The sequence below is a fragment of the Loxodonta africana genome, chromosome 20, assembly GCF_030014295.1.
Source record: "Loxodonta africana isolate mLoxAfr1 chromosome 20, mLoxAfr1.hap2, whole genome shotgun sequence".
Classification (NCBI taxonomy): domain Eukaryota; kingdom Metazoa; phylum Chordata; class Mammalia; order Proboscidea; family Elephantidae; genus Loxodonta; species Loxodonta africana.
In genome coordinates, this window is record NC_087361.1 from 2,336,639 (window position 1) to 2,364,069 (window position 27,431).

Here is a 27,431-nt window from a genome sequence, read left to right on the forward strand (position 1 = left end):
TAAACAAGTCTAGGGCTTCCATTCTACCTCCTGGCTGGTTGTGTATTGCTTGGGGTTTTAACATCTTGCAAGAGGCACAACTGGTCTCTGTTCACCTGAAGCAACAAAAGAAGAAAGAGAGTCAAGAACAGGAGGAGGAAATGGAATATCTGGCTATCTTCCCCCATGAACAACTGCCTTCTTTGCCAGAAGACCAGAAGAACCAGATGGTGCCCAGCTACCATTACAGGCAGTCCCTGGGTTATGAACAAGATCTGTTCCTAAGTGTGTCTTTAAGTCTTTAAGTTGGATTTGTAGGTAGGTCGGAACAGGTGCATACAGTTCTATTTACACTTACTTTACTACAAGAAAAGGCTCAAAGCCTATTCAATGATGTAAAAACTGCACTGCAGAAATTGAAGGTGACTATGATGAAGACCTTGTTGAGAGTAGGGGTTGGTTTGATTGTTTCAAAGTGAGGGCAAATGTACACAACATTAAAGGGCAAGTATGTGTTGTCCATAAGTTAGAGGTGTGTAACTGGGGAATTACTGTATTGAACATTTTGATCAAAAATTCTATAGAAGAATCCTGATCAAAAGGGGAAAATACAGAACAGAATTTCAAATTCTCATGGACTCCAGACTTTCTGAAATCACTGAGGCTGGTCAAACCCCTTAAACTATTTCTCTAAAATAATCTTTAAAATTTAAACCAAAAATATTCCCTGAAGTCTTCTTAAAACCAAACAATAGTTTAGCTTATCTAGTAAAAAATGCCTTCCTTGAGCATTACGTTCTTTTAAGAACTTTCTATATGGGATCAAATTGACAACAGCAACTTGAAAGATTAGATAGGAACCTTAGGGGGCAGTGAATTTATGTTAATGGGGGTGGAACAACTAAGAAAAAGAAGTTGAAAATAGTTCCACAACTTGAAGAATATAATCAATGTTACTGAATTGTGTATGTACAAACTATTGAATTGGCATATGTTTTGCCATTTATACTCTCAGCAACAACAAAAAATAAAATTTTTAATCACCTATATGAGACCAGTCAACAATTACTTTAAAAGATGAAAATGTAAGGGGGCAGAGAGGGTAGATTAAATGGAACAGTCAGAAAAGAAATAATGAGAGTGCTCAAGCATTGTGAAGAATGTAACCAATGTCACCGAGCAACTTGTGCAGAAATTGTTGAATGGGAACCTAAACTTTAGTGTAAACCTTCACCAAAACACAATAAAACATTATTTTAAAAAAAAGTAATAATAAATATTTTTTAAAAGAATGTATTGAGAAATTTCCTATCCTTGTTACACATGATGTACTTTGAAAAACAGGGTTCTTAAGGTCATGTACATGCCTAGTGTTTATTCAAAGAATGTACTAGAAACTTTCCTGTCCTTGTAATACAAGACTTGCTTTGAAAACTTGGAAACACACATCTACCATATGATCCAAACATTCCACGCAAGAGAAATGGAAGCATATATAAAGATTTGTACATGAATGCTCATACTGGTTTTGTTTGTAATAGTCAAAACTAGAAACAACCCAAATGTCCATTAATAGGTGAATGGTTAAACCAATTGTAGTATATGTAGACCATGGAATACTACTCAGCGTTAGAGAGAAATGAGCTACTGACACTTGCTATAACACAGATGAATGTCAAATTAACTATTCTTACTGAAGAAAGCCAGATTCCCTTCCCTCTCCCAAAAGGAAAAAAAAAAAACCAATGTTGTTAGATGCCATTGAGTTGGTTCCAACTCATAGTGACCCTATGTACAACAGAACAAAACACTGCTGCACCCTCACAATCACTGCTATGTTTGAGCCCCTTGTTGCAGCCACTGTGTCAATCCATCTCATCGAGGATTGTCCTCTTTTTTGCTGACCCTTTACTTGACCAAGCTTGATGTCCTTCTCCTGGGACTGGTCCCTTCTGATAACATGTCCAAAGTAAGTAAGATGAAGTCTTGTCATCCTCACTTCTAAGGCGTAGTCTGGCTGTACTTCTTCCATGACAGATTTGTTTGTTCTTCTGGCAAACTCCACCAAACCTACTGCTGTCCAGTCGATTCTGACTCAAAGCGACCCTGCAGGACACAGCAGAACTTCCCTATAAGGTTTCCAAGGCTGTAATCTTTATGGAGGCAGACTGCCACCTCTTTCTCCTGCAGAGTGGCTAGTGGGTTCAAACTGCTGACCTTTCAGTTAGCAGCTGAGTGCTTTAACCACTGTACCATTAGGGCTCCTTATTCTTCTGGCAGTCAATGTGTATTCAATATTCCTTATTTAAAAAAAAATGCGGTATTCGACTTACTAAATAGTCATCAGAAAGGAATCCCGTCGTAAGTCAGGACTACTTATCCCACTTAATCTAATGGTTGCTGTTGTCGTTAGGCGTCATGTCATTAGGCTCTGACTCATAATGGCCCCATGTATTACAGAACAAAATGTTGCCCAGTCCTGTGCCATTATCCCAATAGTATGTTTGAGCCCATTGTTGCAGCCACTATGTCAACACATTTCATGAAAGGCCTTCCTCTTTTTTGCTGACCCTCTACTTTATCAATCATGATGTACTTCTCCAGGCATTGCTCTCTTCTGATAACATGTCCAAAGTAAGGGAGATGAAGTCTCACCATCCTCACTTCTAAGGAGCATTCTGGGTGTATTTCCTCCAGGAGAGATGTTTTCATTCTTCTGGAAGTCCATGGTATATTCAATATTCTTTGTCAACATCATAATTCAAATGTTTCAATTCATCTGAGGTCTTCCTTTTCATTGTCCAGTTTTCTCATGCTTACAAGGCAATGGAAAAGACTATGGGTTGGGTCAGGAGCACCGTAGCCATCAAAGAGACACCTTTGCATTTTAAGATTTTGAAGAAATCTTTTGCACTGGATTTTCCCAGTGCAATGTGTTGTTTGATTTATTGATTGTTGATTCAGGTAAAACAAAATCCTTGACAACTTCAGTATTTTCTCTGTTTTTCATAATGTTATTTGTTGGTCCAGTTGTGAAGATTTTTGTTTCTTTATGTTGAAATGTAATCCATACTAATGGCTGTAGTCTTTGATCCTCAACAGTAGGTGCTTCAAGTTCTCTTTGCTTTCAGCAAGCAAGGTTGTGTCATCTGCATACTGCAGGTTGTTAATGAGACTTCCTCCAATCCTGATGCCATCCATGTTATTCATATAGTCCAGCTTCTCAAATTATTTGCTCAGCATACAGATTGAATAATTATGATGAGAGGATACAACTCTAACACATATATTTTAAAATTTTAAACCACATATCATCCCATTGTTCTGAACAAACAACTGCCTCTTAATCTATGTACAGGTTCTACATCAACAGAATTGTGGCCTACAATTCCTATTCTTCTCAATGTTATCCATAATTTGTTATGACGTACACAGTCAAATGTATTTATGTAGTCAATAAAGTACAGATAAATATCTTTCTAGTATTCTCTGCTTTGAACCAAGATCCACCTGACATCACCAATGATGTCACTTGTTCCATATAGTCTTCTGAATCTGGTTTGAATTTCTGGAAGTTCCCTCTTGATGTGTGGTGGCAGTCATTTTTTAATTATCTTCAGCAAAATTTTGCTTACATATGATATTAATGATATTGCTCTATAATTTCCATATTACATTGAAATGCCTTTCTTTGGAATGGGCAAGATAATGGATCTCTTCCAGTTGGTTGGCCTAGTAGCTGTCTATCAAATTTCTTGACAAAGACAACTGCTATTCTGTCAATTCCTGGAGCCTTGTTTTTTTGTTTGTTTTCAATCAAATTTCTTGACAAAGACAATTGCTATTCTGTCAATTCCTGGAGCCTTGTTTTTTTGTTTGTTTTCAATGCCTTCAGAACAGCTTGGACTTCTTCTTTTAGTATAATTGATTCTTAATCATATGCTTCCACCTAAAACGGTTGAACACTGATCAATTCTTTTTTGGTACAGTGACTCTGTGTATCCTTTCCATCTTCTTTTGATGCTTTCTGTGGCATTCAATTTTTTGCCCATGTTGTTTGGTGCCACTGAGTCTGTTCCAACTCATAGTGACCCTATGCACAACAGAATGAAACATTGCCCAGTCCTGCCCTATCCTAAAAATCTTTGCTAAGTTTGAGCAGATTGTAGCCACTGTGTCAATCCATCTCGTTGATGGTCTTCATTGTCTTTTTTACAGCCCCTCTGTTTTACCAAGCATGATGTACTTCTCCAGGAACTGGTCCTTCCTGATAACATGTTCAAAGTGCATCAGAGGAAGATTAAAGTCCTCACTTCTAAGGAGTATTCTGGCTGTACTTCCTGCAAGATGGATTTGTTCATTCTCCTGGCAGTCCATGGTATAGTTGATAATCTTTACCAACACCATAATTCAAAGGTATCAGTTCTTCAGTCTTCCTTATTCATTGTTCAGCTTTCACATGCATACAAGGTGGATTGAAAAGACCATGGCTTGGGTCAAGCACAACTTGTCCTCAAAGTGACTTCTTGGCTTTTTAACACTTTAAAGGGGTCTTTTGCAGCAGATTTGTCCAATGTAATATGTCATTTGATTGTGGATCCAAGTAGAATGAAATCATTACAACTTCAAAATTTTCTCCATTTATCATGATGTGGATTATTGGCCCACCTGTGAAGATTTTTGTTTGCTTTATGTTGAGTGTAATCCACAGTGAAGGCTATAGTCTTTGATCTCCATCAGTAAGTGCTTCAAGCCCTCTTTGCATTCAGCAAGCAAGGTTGTGTTATTTACATATTGCAGGTTGTAGTTAGCCTTCATTCAATCCTGATGCCACTTACTTCCTCATATAGTCCAGTTTTTTTAATTATTTGCACAGCATACAAATTGAATAAGTAAGGTGAAAGGATACAACCCTGACACACACCTGTCCTGATTTTAATCCACAAAGAATCTGCTTATTTTGTCCTAATGACTGCTTCTTGGTCTATGTATAGGTTCTGTACAAGCAAAATTAAGCATTCTGGGATTCCCATTCTTCGCAATGTTATCCATAATTTGTTATGATCCACACAACTGAATGTCTCTGCATAGTCAATAAAACACAGGTAAACATCTTTCTAGTATTCCCTGCTTTCAGCCAAGATCCATCTGACATCAGCAATGATATTCTTCCTTTCACATCCTCTTCTCAATCCAGCTTGAATTTATAGCAGTTCCTTGTCACTGTATTGCTGCAACCACTTTTGAATGATCTTTAGCAAATTTTTTTTTTTTTTTAAAGCACAGGGTTTATTCTGACCAGTCATTGTGTATGGATGCAGACAGATCATTTGTTTCTAAAAACAAGTGGCTCAAAGTAGGCTAGTTATAATTGTTTTTTTTAAAAAAAACTTTGAATTAGTTCTAAAAGGTAACACAATATTTTACTGCCCTCTGATTTAATAAACAATTTACAAATTGGGGAAGTATCTCTCCCTGTAAGAAGAAAAATGCTCCCCCAGACCAGAGATTTTACAGAAGTGTAAATACAGGTTATCTTTTTATTTTTTTTTCTTAATGAAACAAATTTTTTTTACTTTATTAATTTAATTTTTTTAATAATTTTTATTGAGCTTTAAGTGAACGTTTACAAATCAAGTCAGTCTGTCACATATAAGCTTATATACACCTTACTCCATACTCCCACTTACTGGTCTTTAGCAAAATTTTGCTTGTGTGTGGTATTAATGATATTTGTTGATAATTTCTGCATTCTGTTTGATCACTTTCTTTGGAATGGGCATGTCTTAGTTATCTAGTGCTGCTATAATAGAAATACCACAAGTTGATGGCTTTAACAAAGAGAGATGTATTTCCTCACAGTAAAGACGGCACTGGGTTTCTGGGTGGAAAGTAGGCTAAAAGTCCAAACCCAGGACATCAGCTCCAGGGAAAGGCTTTCTATTTCTGCGGCCCATTCTCCCTCATGAACATCATAGATGTAGGATTTACAACATGTAGGAAAATCACACATGACCCAGACAAATTGATACACAAATTTTGGGGGGTCATAATTCAACCCATGACAGGGCACAAATATGGATCTCTTCCAGCTGGTTGTCCAGGTAGCTGTCTTCCAAATTTCTTGGCATAGACTAGTAGTGCTTCCAGTGTTGCATATGCTTACTGGAACATCTCAATTGGTATCCTGTCAATTTCTGTAGACTTGTTTTTCCACAATGCCTTCAGCGAATCTTGATTGCATGTTTGATCAATTTCAGGCTGCAATAGTTGGTAAAAATCTTCAGTTTCTTCATTTTTGGAATTAGTGGTTGGTGTGTAAATTTGAATAATAGTCGTATTAACTGGTCTTCCTTGTAGACATATGGATATTATCCTATCACTGACAGCATTATGCTTCAGAATAGATCTTGAAATTTTTTTTTTTTTTTTGACCGTGAATGTGACACTATTCCTCTTCAATTTGTCATTCCTGGCATAAACCATATGACTGATTTAAAATGGCCTGTTTCAGTGCATTAATGCCTAGGATACTGATCTTTATGGGTTCCATTTCATTTTTTGATAATTTTATTTTTCCTAGGTTTATAGTTTGTACATACCATGTTCTGATTATTAATGGATGTTTGCAGCTGTTTCTTCTTATTTTGGATCATGTCACAGCAGCAAATGAAGTTCCTGAAAGCATGATTCCATCCACATTATTGAGGTCAACTCTACTTTTAGGAGGCAGCTCTTTCCCAATCACATTTTGAGTGCCTTTCAACATGAGGGGCTCACCTTCTGGCACTATATCAGACAATGTTCTGCTGCTACTATGGCCATTTTTTTAGAAGTAGATTGTCAGGCCCTTTTTCCTAGTCTGTCTTAGTCTGGAAGCTCCACTGAAACCTGCCCCCTTTCGGGTGATCTTGCTGGTATTTGAAATACTGTTGGCATAGCTTTCACCATCACAGTAACCACAATATGACAAACCAACAGATAAGTGGTGGATTTTGCCCATAAACCCTTCAGCATTGCAACTCTAGGCTTGAATTTTTCTTCAGTTCTTTCAGCTTGAAATGCCAAGTGTGTTCTTCCCTTTTGGTTTTCTAACTCCAGATCTTTGCACATTTCATTATAATACTTTACCTTGACTTCTTGAGCTGACCTTTGAAATTTTCTGTCCAGCTCTTTTACTTCATTGTTCCTTTCACTCACTTTAGTTCTTCTGTGCTCAAGGGCAAATTTCAGAGTCTCTTCTAATACCTATTTTGCTCTTTTCTTTCTTTCCTATCTTTTTAATGACACTTTGTTTTGTTCATGTATGATATTCATGATGTCATCCCACAATTCTTCTGATCTTCAGTCATTAGTGTTCACTGAATCAAATCTATTCTTGAGGTGGTCTAAAAGTAGTACTTTGGCTCTCATGGACTTGTTTTAATTTTCTTCAGCCTCAATTTGACCTTGCATATGAGCTATTAATGGTCTGTTCCACAGTCGGCCCCTGAACTTGTCTTGACTGATAATATTGAGCCTCTCCATTTTCTCTTTCCACAGACATAGTGGATTTGATTCCTGCACATTCCATCTGGGGAGGTCCATGTATACAGTCATTGTTTGTGTTGTTGAAAAATGGCATTTCCAATTAATGAGTCCTTGGTCTTATAGAATTTTGTCATGCAGTCTCCAGTGTCATCTCTATCACCAAGGCCTACTTTACTGATCCTTCTTCTTTGTTTCCAACTTTTGCATTCCAATCACCTATAATTTATCAATGCATCCTGATTGGATGTTTGATTCATTGTATACTGCAGCAGTTCATAAATATTTCCAATTTCTTCATTTTTGGCATTAGTGATTGGTGTGTAAGTTTTAATAATAGTCATATTAACTAGTTTAATAATAGTCATATTTTAATAATAGTCATATTTTAATAATAGTCATATTTCCTTGGAGGCATATGGATATTATCCTATCACTGACAGTGTTGCACTTCAGCATAGATCTTGAAATGTTCTTTTAGATGATGAATGCAATGCCATTTCCCTTCAATTTGTCATTCCCAGCATGGTAGACCATAAGATTGTCCAATTCAAAATGGCCAATATCAGTCCATTTCAGCTCAAAAATGTCTTGGGTATTGATCTTCAAGCATTTTAATGGTAGGGAGTGGTCATTCAATAAATATTTGTATTTATTAATTATTTGATTTATTGGATTTTTGTTCAGGACAAACAAGATACAAGAGACAATGTTTGTTTTATGATTTTTGGTGTTTTGTTTTTGGATCCATCTATTTTTCTTGTATTTGAAAAAAAGGTTAAATACTTCAGTATAATTTTAGCATTTTGCCTAGAAATAGAAAATCTAATTGTGAAAAGAAAATATTCGATCCTTTCTTCTGGCTAATTTAAAGTTACAATTCACCCAGTTTTGACCGGTCCGAGAGACCACATCACACCTTAAGATTACAAAATTTGGCAGCTCATCAGCAGAGCCCTGTAAAAACTTTTCCTGGCCTTCCTGAGCTCATGAACTCTATCCACTTTTCTGGCCCTGGTCTTTTTTGTACAGGCAACTTTTAACAATGGAGACAGCCCTAAGAAAGCTGTGGTTCAATCAGTAACCAGAATGTGGCGCTCACGAGAACAGGACCTGAGGTTCAATAAATTGGCTTCAAGGACAAATTGGCTACACAAAGAGAAAAGTCCAATCCTGTAACTACCATGAGCACTCCTAAGCAGCACTCCCACAAATACAAGACCTTAATCACAGCGGCATCCTAGTAAGAGAATGTGGCTCTCTCTTCACAAACCATCATAGCTATGAGAAAAAAAAAAAAATTGCAGCACAAGACCCACGATTTACCTCATAATCTTGTCCATCAACTTTCCTATCTGATAGGCATGGAACATATTTAACAACTGCTTGAAAGTGTAGAAGATGGCATTCTAGTGTAGGAACTTAAATATTTCCAAAACAACTGTAGGACAATTTTGTAGAAGAAAGCTAACAATTGGTTTTAATAATCAGACTTTGTTAAGAGTTGACTGTGTGGTCATCTGTGGCTAAGTGCTCCTCATTAAGTCTGTAAGACAGCACTGAAGCTCAGTCCATATCACATAGCTTGAAGGTCTCCCAGTCAGAATACAACCCAAATCTACTGAAGGTCAAAATCACTTGTCACACGTCTACACCGCTTTCCTAATAGAACACTGCAAACAGCACAGAGAAAACTGACGACCTAGGTTTTTCTACCCAAATGGGATCTACCGAATGAGGCCTTTTAAAAAAGAAGTATGAAATAGCTGTGTCTTCTGCATCTTATCAGGAAATCAAACAGTGAGCTTTCACGGGATCGATAGGAACAGAGGCATCCTCACCTTTCCAGGTATTTCCATTCCACCTTGGCAAGTATTGATGTTTTCCTCAAACAGGAAAAAGCCCAGAAGCACTGCAATGAATCTATGCACAGACCTTTTAGCAGAAATCTGAGGGGGGATTTTACAAGTGCCTGAAATAATGACCAAAGCATTTTTTAAAAATGTGTTCAAATAATAGCTTCGAGCACAGTCAAATTATTCCTCCTAAGATGCAGAAGGAGGGTAATTACCTGTAAAAGACATAAAGTGTATATTGTTTACTTGTCATTAACTCTGAACACCTTTATGCTAATGGATAAAATAAGACATGCTCCCAGCAATAAGGTGATGTAAACAGTCAGAGCAAGTAAAAGGGGCACAAAGACCTCCCCAGATGAGTGAGTGGCATCCGCATAACCTTGAAGAGTCCCTGTGGATTGCAGCCAATGTCACAAAACAATTTGTATATAAATCTTTGAATGAGAAACTAATTTGCACTGTAAACTTTCACCTAAAGCACAATATAATTTTTAAAACAGATCCCTGTGACCAGCCACAAACTTCAATCACCTGTGGAAACAGTAAATTATGGGAGGAAACTGATAGACACTAGTTTCTGCTTTATAAATATGACTTTATCCTTACTCAGCCTCTACCAAGGTGATAGTAAGCAAATTGTAGGCAAAGAACAGAGAAGCAAGGAAGAGAATAAATGACAAGACCTAATAGAAAAGTCTCAGTCTTCTGAATCCCAAGATTATTGCTACAACTGACTCCTCTAAAGTTATTGTCATGTGGGGGATCTTTAAATTGTTATCGTTGTTGTTTCTTTAATGTTAAAAAGGCATTTCTGGAAAAGTTTGAAATCACTGAACTAGAGTCTTGCTTTTACCATCTATTCAAGTTTCTTTCTCCACACGCTTAGGGAAGCATAGAAGTTAACAAATGTTTATTAAGCTCCTGCATTGTGCCAGGTCACTTATACAGACCATATATAGAAATGTATTTTCAACAAACCATTTAGTACTTTTCTTCTTTCATAATCCATCCTTCCCTTCTAGAAGCAGAAGCTATCAAAGGAGCCATTGCAGAAAAGTAAGCACGAGAAGAGGGCAGTGAAAGTCTCTCCTTACCCTGACATTTTTCTTTTTTATGTGGTGGCTTTGGTCAATTCTGAACAGATTTGGGATTAAAAGAGCCTGATTTCTATCAAGTACTTAGCTCATGGCAAATTTGGTAACAGAGGAAGAACTAGGCTTCTAATAGCTAAAAGAATCTCATTGAAAGCATTTAAAAACAAGCAGATGAAGAGATAGATAAACAGAAGATAGCTAGATGATAGAGATATAGGTATAGATATAGATAGATGATAGATGATAGGTAGGTAGACAGGTAGGTAGATAGGCAGGTAGGTAGATAGACAGGTAGATAGATAGAAAGGGAGACAGGTAGATAGTCTGTACTCCCCATTGTAAGACACAGTTTAGCACCCACCCTACTCCGTTATGGCTTCATCAACATAACAAAAGAAAACCTCTGTTACCAAACAGGGTCATAGTCACAGGTACAGGAGTTCTGACTTCAACATATCTTTTTGGGAGACACAATTCAATCTATAGCACTGCTCTGAAAGGTAGGTATAAACATTAGCAATTCATAAATTGATAGCACTCAATAAGCAGTAGTTATCGTTATTTTTATTATATAGATATACCCCATTATACAGATAAAAAATTACCAAAGAAAGATGCTCCTTCTATAAAAGGAGACCTTTAACAGGTGCTGTGGTATGCAACTCAGATCTCTTCAGGACTAAGGCACCCATTTCCTAGGCTGCCGTGACTATGAGTCACATATCACAAGCACTCACACGAACTGGGTGAGCTTATATAGAACTGGATCAAAGGTGCTGGAACAAGAGGGGATGATACATAAAGTTGGATAAGGGACAGTTTATCAATATGGGATCACTAGGTTGCCATGAGCTGGAAATTACTCTACAGCAACCACAATTCTGTGATAAATATTTAACACCTTGGACACATTTTGACCAGATGGTGCTACCATGCTGCTGGGATGGCTTTGGAAGCATGAATAAAGTGATGACCTATATTAGTGAAGTAATAATACCAGCGATTCTTCATGTGTGGATAGATTGGTTCAGTATGTGGGTACATGCTGGAAACTGACAATGCTGCATTACAGCCTCACCTAGAGTTAACCCTGAAAACAAAAAAGAGCGAAACTTCACCCAGCATAGAAGTTCACATTGTGCATACAGTCATCATCTTTGTGTGAAAAGGAAATAGCAATACACATGGTTCCATGAGCCAAGGCAAAGGGATTGGCTGGCTGGACAGGGGCATGAAAAAAATAGGACAGGAAGAGCCCTACATTTTCTTTCTATAATCAGAAATATAAGGATAAAAAACCTTTTAGAAAATTTGCTTAGGAAATTTTTCCCAAAGATCAAGTATTAAGAACATGGATTCCAAATATTTTATATCCAAGTAGAATAGAAATGGATTTGGGGAACAAAATCCATCAATTGATGGAGTGGGGTGTGAGGTCCTCTGTGCAGCACGCACTTTGTCCCACTTTAGCTTTATTGTGAGCTTAATCATTAAAAAAATTTCAGAGAACTCTCAGGGAGTTTATATAGACATTTCAAGAGATTTCTTCAAGAAAGAAATACTTTTAATTTCATCAGTGATACAGGTCTTCATTTTATGGTGTTCAAAGTGTTGTCATACACATTTTATTAATTATCACAGCTTAGTGATTTAAGTGGTATAAGTAACTCTGTAAGCAGCTTTATTCCCATTGTTTAAATGAAGAAACTAGGGCTGAGGTTAAAGAAAATCTTAGAGTCATGGCTTTACAGATCTGGCCTAGAATCCAGGTACCAATGCTTCATAAAGGAATCCCTCTTCCCTTGCTCTCTTTTTTCTTTTCTCCCTGCAATAACCATATATTGAGCACCTACTGTGGATCAGATACTAAATGCTGGAAGCAAAGATTACTAAGACAGAAAAGTCTCCCTAAAGGACACACAGACCCATCATTTAGTATGGGAAAGAGATATTGAAAATAAAATGGCACCACAACTTGATTAAAGGGGCTAATGAAGATAGTGCTGTGGGAGCAATCAACCCTGTTATTAGCTCTGTTCTCAATCAAGGCTTCTGAGAGATTAGCGGGAGGGCTGAAATAGAGTATTTGTACCAAAACACATTAATCAACAAACAAATATTTTTTTAGTACCTATACTGTAGGGAATATATGACACTTTTTTTTTTTTTTAATGCAAGGCTTCCATCTTTGACAAAAATTTCCATCACCTCTGAAAAGACAAAACCAATAAAAACTTCAATTAATACAAACACATATTCGAATGTAAAAATGGAAACTATTTTAAAGAGGCAATGTAGTAAGAAAAAAACAGGTGAGAGTCAGATGAACTGAATGTTAGTCCCAATTCTACCACATAAAACTGGTAACTGTGGACGAATAATTTAACTCCTGAGAGTTCCCTCATCTATAGAACAAGAGTGATGGGGAAAAAAAAATACTTAGTTTCTCTCAGGGTTATGTTTCTTAGATTCCACCTGCATCACTGTGGCTTACTGTGCTACTAGCTAGGGTTTGGTGAGTCTTTCATATTTTGTGACATCTAAGATTATCATTCCATCTGTAACTATGAGCTTTGCTACTGGAAAGATAAATAAAATGTATTTAGAAAATGTTTTTATAAAAGATAAGGTTTTATCATGAATAAAAACAGGAATAATATTAGTATTCTAAACACCCTCAGCAAGTATGGCATCCATAATTTCAGATTACTGAGAAGATCAACATTTCTGTTATGCAATCACTTTTGTTTTATTTTAAAATAGTATAGATATGAAAAGGGAAAACAATACCAAGTAGCTCATTTATTATTACAATACTGTCATAAATTCTTTATCATAAATGCTGGGTTTTTGGTTGTTCACTAAGTACTATTCCTCACTTTGAATTTTTGGATCAGGGAGGAGTTCTAAGTTACATGACAAAAATTGACAATGGGAAATATTTATCAAGATTGGGCACTCTTCTCAGCCATTCTCAACTTAACTTCATGATGCAACTTTAGGCAAACTGTTTCTAAATCTCCAAATATGTTGTGACCTCAGACTTGATTTACCTTTCCCAAGAAGATTTTCGGGTATGAAATGTAAGTCAGAGTTGTTGGATTGAAATTGACAAAATTAGACTTAACCAGAATAAAACAGTAATATTAGTTGTAGTAGTAGGGTTGCTGTAACAAATTACCACAAATTTGGTGGCTTAAGCAACGGGCATTTATTCTCTCACAATTCTGGAAGCCAGAAGTCTGATATCAGTTGCACTGGGCTGAAATCAAGGTTTGGGAGGTCCATGCTCCCTCCAGAGGGGTTAGGAGAAAATCTGTTCCTTGCCTTTTCTGGTTCCTGGTGGCTGCTAGCACTCCATGGTTTGTGGATATACTGCTCCAAACTCTATGGTCACATTACATTCTATTCTTCTATGTGTGTCAAATCACCCTCTGCTTCCTTCTTAAAATGTTACTTGTGATTGTATTAAGAACCCTCTGCTTAGATAATCAGGCTAGACTCCCCATCTCAAGATCCTCAACTTAATCACATCTTTTGTCATGTAAAGTAGTAGTCACAGGTTCCAGGGATTAGGACCTAATACCTTTGGGAGACATTTTCAGCCTATTACAGTAGTAAGTAGTAGTAGTAATTATAATATCAATTCACATAACAGAAAGTGCAAAAGTAGACATGGTTTCAAAACTGAAGGGCATCCAACAATGTCATCAGGACCCCCTGAATCATCCGTAACTTTGATGTTTCCAATGTAGAATTAATTTTTAGAACGTTCTCTAACATGGCAGACTCAAAGCAATTCCAAAATTATCTCATCTGACATCTAACTAACACTCTCAATAAGAGGAGAGACCTTGTAATTCCCAGTAATTTCAGTCAAATCCCGAGAAATCAATCATACTATGTTGAGGAATTTCCCTTCTATTCCTATTTTATTGAGACTTTTTATCAGGAATGGGTGTTGGACTTTATCAAATGCTTTTCTGCATCTATTGAGATGATCATGCATTTCCTTTCTTTTGTTCTATTGATATGGTGGATCATGTTGATTGATTTGTAATGTTGAACCATCCTTGCATAAAAAAAAAAAAATACCTGGTATGAATCTCACTTGATTGTGGTGTATATTTTTGATATTCTTTTTAATTCTTTTGCTAGAATCTTGTTGAGAATTTGTGCAGCTGCTCCTTGGAAACCCTAGGATGGTGCAGTTCTACTCTGTCCTCTAGGTTCATTATGAGTCAGAATGGACTCGATGGCAATGGGTTATATTCAGGAGGAATATTGGTCTAATTTTCTTTTTTTGTGGTGTCTTTCTCTGGCTTCATAGAATGAATTTGGGAGGTTTTTTGTTGTTTTTTTTTTTCGTATGCTCTGAAATAGTTTGAGTAGTACTGGCATAAGCTCTTCCCTGAATGTTTGGTAGAATTCTCCAGTGAAGACATCTGGGTCAGTGCTTTTTTTGTGTGGGATTCTTTTTAACTACCTTTTCAATCTCTTCTATTGTTATGGGTTTATTTAGCTGTAATATTCAGAGACGAGCTCACAACAGTACTAATCAAACTATTTCAGAGCATAGAAAACAAATACTCCCAAATTCATTCTATGAAGCCAGCATAACCCTGATGCCAAAGCCAGAGAAAGACACCACTAAAAAAGAAATTTCTCAACATAATGAAGAGCATCTAGGAAGGTGAGGACAAGATGGCAGAATAGACAGATGCTTCTGGTGAGCCCTCTTACAACAAGGACCTGAAAAAACAAGTGAAATGAGTATATTTATGACAAGCTAGGAGCCCTGAACATCAAAGGCAAGGTTAGAAAATGAACTGAGGGGCAGGGGGAGGAAGAGGTGGTCCAGAAGCAGAGAAGAGTTACTGGACCTCAATCACTGGGAGCCCTCAGGCACCATTCCTGGAAGCAGCTGTGGTAGGCTGGTACTAGTGTTCGCCTGCAGTTTCCTAAGGGAGAAGCAGCCAGCCACACAGCCTAATCACACCTCCGAAGCCAGAGAAGAATGGCACTCTCGGCAAAAGCTAAGTACTTGCGTATATTTTACTGCACCCTGCCCCAAGACCCTGCTCCCAAGACGGATTCAGTAGCTGATTTCCCTGGGCCTGAGATAGGCCCTGTTGAGTGCCTAGAGCCATCCTCCCGGCCTTGGAGAAGGAATAAATTTGCAATTAGGATAAAAGATAATTTGTCACATACACTAACTGGGGGAGGTCAGGACAGAACCTACTCCTGTCCAGCATAAACAGACTGTGGACTTTGAGTAACTTTCCCCTCTGCATGGATGTGCATGGGCCTATCTCAGGAGAATGGGCCCTTGTTGGCAGGCTACAACTGTTTCAGCTGTGCAGTGGAGAGGTGGGTGCTTGATGTTATACACCGTTTTGCCCATTAAACAGGGTCCTCACCTACCCACATCAGGGCCTAAGGACTGGTGGCTCCACTCAAGTCACCCAGCCACCCACAACAGGGGTCCAAAGATAGTGGTAATTTCCAGTCCTTACAACCAAAAACATTGGGTGCCCATGGTCCATCTGCAGAACCGACCCACCTGTACGCTTTCCTCAGAGACTCTTAGGGGACAGTTCTCAGCCCCCTGCCTTGTTCAGGGCGTGACACCCTGCTGCAGCCAGATACCAGTACCTATACCAATCACCCCGTCCCTCTAAGACTGTAGGACAGAGCCTACACCATGCACTTGATGATCAGCTACCTGGACACCTGAGCTGAATTCATACAAGAAAAGTGAATGGACTCCTAGACTGATATACCTGATAACAGCTCTGGACATCTGGGGACAGGAAGTCAGAGCTCCACAGGTGAAAATAATCAAGTTTGCTCACTCAAGCAGCCAATCTGGGCATATCAAAACAAAACAAAGCAAGAAGCTATGACACAGTAAGCAAGCATAAAATAAACTAATGCAATAACTTATAGAGACAACAATCAATATCAAGTCACATAAAGAAACAGACCATGATTACCTCAACAAGCTCTTAAAACAAAGAGTCAAGGGGCCTTCTAGATGAAAGTACTTTCCTGGAATTACCAGAGGCAGAATACAAAAGATTAATATACAGAACCCTTCAAGACATCAGAAAGAAAATCAGGCAATACACAGAACAAGCCAAGGAACACACAGATAAAGCATTTGAAGAAATTAAAAAGATTATTCAGGAAAATAATGAAAAATTTAATAAGCTCAAAAAATCCACAGAGAGGCAGCAATCAGAAATTCAGAAGATTAACAATACAATTACAAAAGTAGACAACTCAATAGAAAGTCAGAAGAGCAGAATTGAACAAGTGGAAGGCAGAATTTGCGAACTTGAAGATAAAGCACTTGGCACCAATATATTTGAAGAAAATCAGATAAAAGAATTTTAAAAAATGAAGAAAACTTAACAGTCATGTTGGACTCCATCAAGAGAATTAACCTATGAGTGACTGGAGTTCCAGAGCAGGGAGGGATAACAGAAAATGCAGGGAGAATCATTGGAAAATTTGTTGGCAGAAAACATCCCTGATATCATTTGTGAAAGATGAGAAGATACCTATCCAAGATGCTCATCAAATTCCACATAAGGTAGATCTTAAAAGAAAGTCACCAATACATATTATAATCAAACTTGCCAAAACCAAAGATAAAGAGAGAATTTTGTAGCAGCTAGGCATAAACAAAAAGTAACCTACAAAGGGGAGCCAATAAAAATAAGCTCGAACTACTCTGCAGAAACCATGCAGGCAAGAAGGCAATGGGGTGACTTATATAAAAAATTGAAGGAAAAAAATTGCCAACTAAGAATCATATATCCAGCAAAATGGTATCCAAAATATGAAGGTGAAATTAAGACATTTTCAGATAAACAGGAGTTTAGGGAATTCATAAAAACGAAACTAAAACTACAAAAAATACTAAAGGGAGCTCTTTGGTTAGAAAATCATTAATATGAGGTATCAAGCCGAGACTAGAAAACTGCGCAGAGCAATCAGAAGTCAACCCAGACAGGAAAATCAAAAAGATAAATCAAGATAAAAAAATGCTCAAAACAAGGAAACAGTGATGTTATTACGTACAAGAAGACAGCATTAAAACAATAAAGAGGGACTAAGAAATGTAGTCATAGATCTTTCATATGGAGAGGAAGACAAGGCAGTACAAAGAAATAAAAGTTAGGTTTAAATTTAGAAAAATACGGGTAAATATAAGGTAAGAACAAAGGACACAAACTCCTACACATCAAAATAAAATACGAGAAAAAAATAGAGACTAAGCAGAAATGAAATCAACAACAACGAATATGAGGAAAGGACAATATATAATCTACTCAGCACATAAAATTAAGTGGGAAAAAGAAACTGTCAACAACACACACAAAAAAAGACATCAAAATGATAGCACTAAATTCATACCTATCCATAATTATGCTGAATGTAAATGGACTAAATTCACCAATAAAGAGAGAATGACAGAATGGATTAAAAAACACAATCCGTCTATATGCTGCCTACAAGAGACACACCTTAGACTTAGAGACACAAACAAACTGAAACTCAAAAAATAGAAAAAAATATATCAAGGAACCAACAATCAAAAAAGAGGAGGAGTGGCAATATTAATTTCTGACAAAATAGACTTTAAATTTAAAGCCAGCATAAAGGATAAGGAAGGACACATAATGATTAAAGGAACAATATGCCAAGAAGATAAAACCATACTAAATATTTATGCGCCCAATGACAGGGCTGCAAGATACATAAAACAAACTCTATCAGCACTGAAAAGTGAGATAGACTGCTCCACACTAATAGTAGGAGACATCAACACACCACTTTCGGTGAAGGACAGGACATCCAGAAAGAAGCTCAATAAAGGCATGGAGGATCTAAATGCTACAATCAATGAACTTGAATTCATAGACATATACACAACACTCCACCCAACAGCAACCAATTATACTTTCTTTTCTAGTGCACATGGAACATTCTCTAGAATAGACCACATATTAGGTCAAAAAGCAAGCCTTAGCAGAATCCAAAACATTGAAATTTACAAAGCATCTTCTCTGACCATAAGGCCATAAAAGTAGAAATCAATAACAGAAAAAGCAGGGAAAAGAAATCAAACACTTGGAAAGTGAACAATACCCTGCTCTTAAAAGACTGGATTATAGAAGATATTAAGGATGGAATAAAGAAATTCATAGAATCCAATGAGAATGAAAACATTTCCAATCAGAACCTTTCGGACACAGTAAAGGCAGGGTTCAGAGGTCAATTTATATCAATAAATGCTCACATACAAAAAAGAAGAAAGGGCCAAAATAAAAGAATTATCCCTACAACTTGAACAAATAGAAAGAAAGCAACAAAAGAAACATTCCGGGACCAGAAGAAAACAAATAATAAAAATTAGAGCTGAACTAAATGAAATAGAAAACAGAAAAACACTGTAAGAATTACAAGACCAAAAGCTGGTTATTTGAAAACATCAACAAAATTGATAAATCACTGACCAAACTGACAAGAGAAAAACAGGAGAGGAAGCAAATAACCCAAATAAGAAATGAGATGGGCGATATTATAACAGACCCAACTGAAATTAAAAGAATCATATCAGATTACTATGAAAAATTATACTCTAACAAATTTGAAAACCTAGAAGAAATGGACAAATTCCTAGAAACGCACTACCTACCTAAACTAACACAAACAGACGTAGAACAACTAAATAGACCCATAACAAAAGAAGAGATTGAAAAGGTAATCAAAAAACTCTCAATAAAAAAAAGTCCTGGTCCTGATGGCTTCACTGCAGAGTTCTACCAAACTTTCAGAGACGAGTTAACACCACTACTACTAAAGGTATTTTAGAGCGTAGAAAAGGACAGAATACTCCCAAACTCATTCTAAGCCAGCATGTCCCTGATACTAAAACCAGCTGAAGAGACCATAAAAAAAAAAGAAAATTACAGACCTATATCCCTCATGGACTTAGATACAAAAATCCTCAACAAAATTCTAGCAAATAGAATTCAAAATACAAAAAAAATAATTCATCATGACCAAGTAGGATTCATACCAGGTATGCAGGGATGGTTCAACATTAGAAAAACAATTAAAGTAATATGTCATATAAATAAAAAAAGACAAGAATCACATGATTTTATCAATTGATGCAGAAAAGGCATTTCACAAAGTTCGACACCCATTCATGATAAAAATTCTCAGCAAAATAGGAATAGAAGGAAAATTCCTCAACATAATAAAGGGCATTGGTACAAATGGAGAGAGCCTGAAAGCATTCCCCTTGAGACTGGGAACCAGACAAAGACACCCTTTATCACCACTCTTCTTCAACATTGTGCCAGAGGTCCTAGCCAGAGCAATTAGGCTAGATAAAGAAATAAAGAGCATCCAGATTGACAAGGAAGAAGTAAAAGTATCTGTATTTGCAGATGGCATGATCTTATACACAGAAAACCCTAAAGAATCCTCAAGAAAACCACTGACACTAAGAGTTCAGGAGAGTATCAGGATACCAGATAAACATACGAAAATCAGTTGTATTCCTCTACACCAACAAAAAAGAACATCGAAGAGGAAATCGCCAAATCAAAACCATTTACAGTAGCCCCCAAGGAAATAAAATACTTAGGAATACAGCCTAATTGGACTGGAATAAAAGTAAAGAGGTTTCCGGGATAAAATGAAAGCTTCAAAGGTCAGCGGAGCAGGGGCTGGGGTCTGGGGAACTTGGTTTGAGGGGACTTCTAAGTCAATGGGCAAAACAATTCTATTATGAAAACACTCTGCATCCCACTTTGAATTGTGGCGCCTGGGGTCCTAAATGCCAACAAGCGGCCATCTAAAATACATTAATTGGTCTCAACCCACCTGGAGCAAAGGCAAAGGAAGAACACCAAGGTCACACGACAACTAAGAACCCAAGAGACAGAAAGGGTCACATGAACCAGAGACCTACATTATCCTGAGACCAGAAGAACTAGCTGGTGCCCGGCCACAATCGATGTCTGTCCTGTCAGGGAGCACAACAGACAACTCCTGAGGGAGCAGGAGACCAACGGGATACAGACCCCAAATTCTCATTAAAAGACCACACCTAATGGTATGATTGCGACTAGAGGAATCCCAGAGACAATGCTCCCCAGAACTTCTGATGGCACAGGACAGGAACCATCCCCGAAGACAAATATCAGACATGAAAAGGACTGGTCAGTGGGGGGGAGAGAGATGCTGATGAAGAGTGAGCTAATTAAATCAGGTGGACACTGGAGAGTGTGTTGGCAACTCTTGACTGGAGGGGGGATGGGAAGATAGAGAGGGAAGATGGCAAAATTGGCACGAAACGAGAGACTGTAAGGGCTGACTCAATAGGGGGAGAGCAAGTGGGAGAAGGGAGTAAGATATATGTAAACCTACATGTGACAGACTGATTGGAATGGTAAATGTTCACTTGAAGCTTAATAAAAATTAAAAAAAAAAAAATACTTAGGAATAAATCTTACCAGAGATGTAAAAACTTACACAAAGAAAACTACAAAGCACTTCTGCAAGAAACCAGAAGGGACCTACATAAGTGGAAAAACATACCTTGCTCATGGATAGGAAGACTTAACATTGTAAAAATCTCTATTCTACCAAAAGAGATCTGTAGATTAATGCAATCCCAATCCAAATTCCAACATTTTTTAATGAGATGGAGAAACAAATCACCAACTTCATATGGAAAGGAAAGAGGCCCCAGATACTGAAAAAGAACAAAGTGGGAGGCCTTATTCTACATTATTTTAGAACCAATTACACTGCCACAGTAGACTACTGCCACAGTAGTCGAAACAGCCTGGTACTGGCACAAAAACAGATACATAGGTCAATGGGACAGAATTGAGAATACAGACGTAAATCCACCCACATACGAGCAGTTGGTATTTAACTAATGCCCCAAGACAGTTAAATGGGGAAAAGACAGTCTTTTTAACAAATGGTGCTGGCATAAGTGGATATCCATCTGCAAAAAAAAATGAAACAAGGCCCATACCTCGCACCATGCACAAAAGCTAACTCAAAATGGATCAAAGGCCTAAACAGAAAATCTAAAGCAATAAAGATCATGGCAGAAAAAGTAGGGACAACCTTAGGAGCCCTAACACATGGCATAAACAGTATACAAATCATTACTAACAATGCAGAAGAAAAACTAGATAACTGGGAGCTGCTAAAAATCAAACACCTATGATCATCCAAAGACTTCACCAAAATAGTAAAAAGACTACCTGCAGACTGGGAAAAAGTTTTTAGCTATGACATTTCCAATCAGCACTTGATCTCTAAAATCTACATGATACTGCAAAAGCTCAATTACCAAAAGATGCATAACCCAATTAAAAAATGGGCAATAGATATGAGCAGACACTTCACTAAGGAAGACATTCAGGTAGCTAACAGATACATCAGGAAATGCTCACCATCATTAGTCATTAGAGAAATGCAAATCAAAACTACAGTGAGATTCCATCTTACTCCAAGAAGGCTGGCAATCCAAAAAACATAAAACAATAAATCTTGGCGAGGTTGTGGAGAGACTGGAACACTTACACACTGCTGGTGGGAATGTCAAATGGTACAACCACTTTGGAAATTGATTTGCCACTTCCTCAAAAAGCTATAAGTAGAACTATCATGCGGTCCAGCAATTCCACTCCTTGGAATATATCCTAGAGGAATAAGACCCTTTACACCTACAGATATATGCACACCCATGTTCATTGGATCACTGCTTACAATAGCAAAAAGATGGAAGCAACCAAGGTGCCCATCAACGGATGAATGGATAAATAAATTATGGTATATTCACACAATGGAATACATTGCATCGATAAAGAACAGTGGTGAATCTGTGAAACACTTCATAACATGGAGGAATCTGGAAGGCATTATGCGGAGTGAAATTAGTCAGTTGCAAAAGGACAAATATTATATAAGACCACTATTATAAGAACTTGAGAGATAGTTTAAACGGAGAAGAAAATATTCTTTGATGGTTATGAGAAAGGGAAGGGAGGGAGGGAGAGGGGCATTCACTAATTAGATAGTAGATTAAAACTTTAGGTGAAGGGAAAGACAACACACAATACAGGCGAGGTCAGCACAACTGAATTAAACCAAAAGCAGAGAAGTTTCCTGAATAAACTGAATGCTTTCAAGGCCAGCATAGCAGGGGCGGGGTTTGGGAATCATGGTTTCAGGGGACATCTAAGTCAATTAACATAACAAAATGTATTAAGAAAACATTCTGCATCTCACTTTGGAGCGTGGTGTCTGTGGTATTAAACGCTAGCAAGTATCCATCTAAGATGCATCAATTGGTCTCAACCCACCCAGACCAAAGGAGAATGAAAAACACCAAGGATGCAAGATAATTATGAGCCCAAGAGACAGAAAGGGACACGTAAACCAGAGACTACATCAGCCTGAGACCAGAGGAAGTAGATGGTGCCCAGCTACAACCGATGACTGCCCCGACAGGGAACACAACAGAGAACCTCTGAGGGAGCAGGAGAGCAGAGGGCTGAAGACCTCAAATTCTCGTAAAAAGACGAGATTTAATGGTCTGACTGAGACTAGAAGGACCCTGCTGGTCATGGCCCCCAGACCTTCGCATTGGCCCAGGAGAGGAATCATTCCCAAATGCCAACTCTTCAGACAGGGATTGGACTGGGCAATGGAATGCAGAGGGCTGCTGGTGAGGAGTTAGCTTCTTGGATCAGGTGGACACTTGATACTATATTGGCATCTCCTTCCCAGAGGGGAGATGAGAGGGTAAAGGGGGTTAGAGGCTGGTGGAATGGACATGAAAAGAGAGAGTGGAGGGAGGGAGCAGGCTATCTCAACAGGCGGAGAGCAATTGCGAGTATTTTTTAGCAAGGTGTATATTTTTGGTGTATATAAGTTTTTGTGTGAGAGACTGACTTGATTTGTAAACTTGCACTTAAAGCACACTAAAATTTTTTTTTAAAAGCGTCTATACAAAACAAACATCCGACATCATTCTCTAAATTCAGGTGGGATATACTCAGAGTTATACTTTGGCTCTCATACACTTGTTTATTTTCTTCAATTTCTACTTGAACTTGTATAGGAAAAATTGATGGTTTGCTCTGCAGTCGGCCCCTGGCCTTATTCTGACTGATGGTATTGAGCTCTTCCGTTGTCTTTTTCCACAGATGTAGTCGATTTGATTCCTGTGTATTCTATCTGGCAAGATTCATGTGTATAGCCACCATTTATGTTGTTGAAAACAAGGTATTTGCAATGAACAAGTTGTTGGTCTTGCAAAATTCTATAAGGTGATTTAAAGCATCATTTCTATCAGCAAGGCCATATTTTCCAACCACCAGTTCTTTTTCCTTGTTTCAAACTTTCCAGTTCCAATAGTCAGTAATTATCAATGCATCTTGATCGCATGTTTGATCAATTTCAGACTGTAGAAGTTGACAAAAGTCTTCAATTTATTCATCTTTGGCCTTAGTGGTTGGTGTGTAATTTTGAATAGTTGTATTAACTTGTCTTCCTTGCGGGTGTATGGATACTATCCTACCACTGACAGCTTTGTACTTCAGGATAGATCTTGAAATGTTCTTTTTGACGATGAACATGATGCTATTTCTCTTCAACTTATCATTGCTGGCACAGTAGATCATACAACTGACCAATTCTAAATGGCCATTACCAGTCCATTTCAACTCACTAATGCCTGGAACGTTGATGTTTATGCATTCCATTTCGTTTTTGATGACTTCCAGTTTTCCTAGATTCATGCTTCATGCATTCCATGTTCCAATTATTAATGGATGTTTGCAGCTGTTTCTTCTCATTTTGTGTCATGCCACATCAGCAAATGAAGGTCCTGAAAGCTTGACTCCATCCATGTCATTAAGGTCAATTCTACTTTGAGGAGTCAGCTCTTTCCCAGTTGTCTTTTGAGTGCCTTCCAAACTGAGGGGCTCTCCTTCGGATGCTGTATCAGACAATGTTCAGTTGATATCCGTAAGGCTTTCACTGGCTAATTTTTTCAGGTGTAGACTGCCAGGTCCTTTTTCCTAGTCTGTCTTAGTCTGTAAGCTCTGCTGAAACCTTTCCACCATGGGCGACCCTGCGGGTGTTTGAAATACCAGCGGCAAAGCTTCCAGTATCCCAGCAACACGCAAGCCACCACAGCACAACACGTGGTGGAGAAACTTCCTAAGCACATCCAAACACCTTGAGGGACCTAGTTAGTGGAGTGAGAGCTGGGGACCATGTTCTTAGAGGGCACCTAAGTCAATTGGCATAACATAGTTCATAAAGAAGATGTTCTACATCCCACTTTGGTGAGCCATGTCTGGAGTCTTAAAAGCTAGCAAGAGAGAGGCGGAGCCAAGATGGCGGACTAGGCAGACGTTACCTCGGATCCCTCTTACAACAAAGACACGGAAAAACAAGTGAATCGATCACATACATAACAATCTACGAACCCTGAACAACAAACACAGATTTAGAGACGGAGAACGAACTAATACAGGGAAGCAGCGATAGTTTCCAGAGCCTGGAGCCAGCGTACCAGTCAGGTACAGCACAAGCACAGAGACCTGCTCCACCCCCCTGAACTAACCCCGGGAGGGGGACCAGCCGGTTCCACGGGCGGCGTGGGACGCAGCCGGTAGGAGAAGTCCCCGGGAGGCAGTGACTGATCTTGGAGCAGAAAGAGCAGCATCCGAGCCGGGGAACCGTCCCGCAGAGATTTGGACTGCTCGCAGGTACGCCATAAACACGGAGAGTTGCTCCACCCCCTGAACTAACCCCGGGAAGGGGACCAGCCGGGTCGCGCGGGCGGAGTGGGACGCAGCCGGTAGGAGAAGTCCCCGGGAGGCAGCGACTGGTATTGGAGTGGGGAGAACAGCGTTCCAGCCGGGACACTTGGTCGCGGCACAAGCACGGGGAGCTACTCCACCCATCTGAACTAACCCCGGGAGGGGGCCCACCTGGTTCACGGGGGCGGCACGGCCACGCGGCTGGAGGGACGAGAAGTCCCCGGGAGGCAGCGACTGATTTTGGAGTTGAGAGTGCACCGTCCCAGTAGGGGAGCCTTGACGCTGGGCGTGGGGCTGGAAGCGGAGGATCTGACCGTGACTCCAGCGGGCCAGACCCCCTGGGGGCAATCTCCACACAGCCAGCATACATAGGCGACGCGCCCGCGGGAATCTCAGATATAACAGTCATTCCAAGCAAGACAAGCAACTCTGGCTATATTCTGAGGTGCTACTCTCCTATCTCTCTGTTCCCTCCCCAGGCGGCTTCATTAACATCTGAATAGCCTGAGCCAGAGGGAGAACTCTGATAGGGATCTGACTGCAGTTTTTTTTTAGCGGATTTTCTGGAAAAACTAGTTTCCCAGTGATGGCTCGGAGACAACAATCCATATCAAACCACTTAAAGAAACAGACCATGACAGCTTCTCCAACCCCCCAAACAAAAGAATCAAAATCTTTCCCAAATGAAGATACAATTTTGGAATTATCAGATACAGAATATAAAAAACTAATTTACAGAATGCTTAATGATATCACAAATGAAATTAGGATATCTGCAGAAAAAGCCAAGGAACACACTGATAAAACTGTTGAAGAACTCAAAAAGATTATTCAAGAACATACTGGAAAAATTAATAAGTTGCAAGAATCCATAGAGAGACAACATGTAGAAATCCAAAAGATTAACAATAAAATAACAGAATTAGACAACACACTAGGAAGTCAGAGGAGCAGACTCGAGCAATTAGAATGCAGACTGGGACATCTGGAGGACCAGGGAATCAACACCAACATAGCTGAAAAAAAATCAGATAAAAGAATTAAAAAAAATGAAGAAACCCTAAGAATTATGTGGGACTCTATCAAGAAGGATAACCTGCGGATGATTGGAGTCCCAGAACAGGGAGGGGGGACAGAAAACACAGAGAAAATAGTTGAAGAACTTCTGACAGAAAACTTCCCTGACATCATGAAAGACGAAAGGATATCTATCCAAGATGCTCATCGAACCCCATTTAAGATTGATCCAAAAAGAAAAACACCAAGACATATTATCATCAAACTCACCAAAACCAAAGATAAACAGAAAATTTTAAAAGCAGCCAGGGAGAAAAGAAAGGTTTCCTTCAAGGGAGAATCAATAAGAATATGTTCTGACTACTCAGCAGAAACCATGCAGGCAAGAAGGGAGTGGGACGACATATACAGAACACTGAAGGAGAAAAACTGCCAACCAAGGATCATATATCCAGCAAAACTCTCTCTGAAATATGAAGGCGAAATTAAGATATTTACAGACAAACACAAGTTTAGAGAATTTGCAAAAACCAAACCAAAGCTACAAGAAATACTAAAGGATATTGTTTGGTCACAGAACCAATAATATCAGATATCAGCACAACACAAGGTCACAAAACAGAACGTCCTGATATCAACTCAAATAGGGAAATCACAAAAACAAACAAATTAAGATTAATTAAAAAAAAAATACACATAACAGGGAATCATGGAAGTCAATAGGTAAAAGATCACAATAATCAAAAAGAGGGACTAAATACAGGAGGCATTGAACTGCCATATTGAGAGTGATACAAGGCGATATAGAACAACACAAGTTAGGTTTTTACTTAGAAAAATAGGGGTATATAATGAGGTAACCACAAAAAGGCATAACAACTCTATAACTCAAGACAAAAACCAAGAAAAACATAACGACTCAACTAACATAAAGTCAAACACTATGAAAATGAGGGTCTCACAATTTACTAAGAAAAACGCCTCAGCACAAAAAAGTGTGTGGAAAAATGAAATTGTCAACAACACACATAAAAAGGCATCAAAATGACAGCACTAAAAACTTATTTATC